General features: G+C 35.1%; 1 non-coding gene across 1 annotated transcript; it reads right to left on the reverse strand.

The window, feature by feature from the left end:
- Positions 1-340: 340 nt before the first annotated feature.
- On the reverse strand, positions 341-480 carry LOC115062904. Its single transcript, XR_003842811.1, has one exon. It is a non-coding gene; the product is annotated as a small nucleolar RNA SNORA29 (small nucleolar RNA).
- Positions 481-2,124: the final 1,644 nt, after the last annotated feature.

Consider the following 2,124-nt stretch of genomic DNA (forward strand, 5'->3'; position numbering starts at 1 on the left):
GGCAGATGCAAATCTCCATTCATTATCTTGGCCCTCTGGCCCTCTCCCCTGTTGCTCTTCATAACTGCTCTCCCCCTCCCACTACCCCCCCCCACACACACACACAGTTCCCTACTAGTTCCTCAATCTGAACCTACATATTCAAAGAGAAGTTTCATAAATTCTTCTCATAAACTTGTTTTCGGTAAATAAATTTTCTAAAAATCTCTGGAAGCAATTTGATAACTATGATGTTGTGAGAAAAGGAAACAGACAGAAAAATATTTTAGGCACAGTATGTAAGACAGTGTAACATAGTTGATGCTATTTTTTTTCTTTTTTTTTTTTTTTTTTTTTTTTTTTTTTACTGTTCAGCCATTTCATGTAGAGGGAGGACACTGCAAAGTCCTCTCTCTTCAGATTATGGCACCTTTAATCTATCCCATAAGCATAGCCACCAAAATCTATTATCAGTAGAAAATGTGGTAGTCAAATGGGACGATGCTATTTTTAAAACATGAAACCAACATAAGAGCTAGGAAGACCTGCTTCAGCCATCTATAAGGGAAAGGCAGGGAGTGTGCTTTAGCTACACACTTGCTATTTCTCAGGAACAGAGAATTTGCTGAGGTAGCTCATCTTTTCTTTAAGATGTCACAGCAAATGGTGAATATTTCATAATTTTCCTAAATACACATGCACACACACACACACACACACATATATATATATATATATATATATATATATATATATATATACTCTAGATGTTTACAGACACACCAGAAGAGCGCATCAGATCCCATAACAGATGTTTGAGAGCCACCATGTAGTTGCTGGGATTTGAACTCAGGACTTCTGGAAGAGCAGTTAGTCCTCTTAATGGCTGAGCCATTGCTTCAGCCCCCTAAATACATCTTAAACAATAATTTATTCCTGTAGCAAATAGTTCCTTAGAAATGTCACTCTACAAGACAACCAGTATAATCTGTAGTGAACATTGAGAATGTCAAGAAATGAATCCACCATGTAAGAATGTGTCTGAATGGCTTTTAGAGCATATTGCAACCCAGATTTATTTATGTCTCTTAAAAGGTGTGTAGAAAACTGCACCTGTTAGGATAAATAGACAAATTTCAGCACCATGGTTATAAAGGACATATTTGTTTACAAAGTCTTGATTACATGAAAATATCAATTTAAGTCTCATGTAGAATTTATTGAACCGTAGAGTAATGTGCCATATGCCAATGATCCTAGATGCTATATTGCATGGCTTTAGCTTTGTTACTGTTTAAGAAACTTATGCACAGATACAATGTGTTTTGATCAGTTTTGCTAACACACCTGTTCTCTCCACTCTTCAGCTCTGTACCTTTAACAATTGTGACAACTGTTTGTTCATGTGTTAAGGCAAGCCTTAATATTCTAAAAGTAAAATAAAAATATGTTTCTGCTCATTTAGTTTGTCATATAATGAACAAAGATGAAATCTTCCTTAATAATACTAAAATAGGCTGTTTTCCCATGAGTCTCCCAAACTGATAAAAGTTAAAATCTCATGGAAAATAATATTTTTAAGATTTGAATTTTAATTTTGTGTATGCGTGTGCATACATGTATCTGACTGTAGGTGCCTGTGGTATCCACCTGCATCAGATCTTCCTAGAGCTGTGATTATAGGTGTCTGTCTTCTCACTCTCAGCCCAGTCGATATTAATCATCACTAAGTCTTATGTTACTTGGGCTCTGATGACCTTATGGTAAACAAGAATTAAATTGTAGTATGTGCTAGATAAGTAGTTGGGCAGAAAACAGGGCTACAAATGTAAGAAAGGACCAAGTGATTAAAGGGCCTGAAAACAAAACAAAACATGTCATTTCTTCTATTTTTCCAAAGAGAATTTATTTCAACATGTAGCAGCTAACATGTTGAAATAATTATTAATAATTAATATTATAGAGCATATAAGTCTTCCTTATGCTCTAATGTCAAGGTCATATTAGTACCATATTCTAGGACACAATAGAGATCACGATAGCAAGGAAATGGCCTCTGTGACCTTTTCGTCATATCACTCAGTTTCTAAATACTAGTTTAAGCCTATTCCAGCCACAAGAAGTATCAAAAATTATGTACAGATG

The sequence above is a fragment of the Mus pahari genome, chromosome 1, assembly GCF_900095145.1.
Source record: "Mus pahari chromosome 1, PAHARI_EIJ_v1.1, whole genome shotgun sequence".
In the NCBI taxonomy this organism is placed as follows: Eukaryota; Metazoa; Chordata; class Mammalia; order Rodentia; family Muridae; genus Mus; species Mus pahari.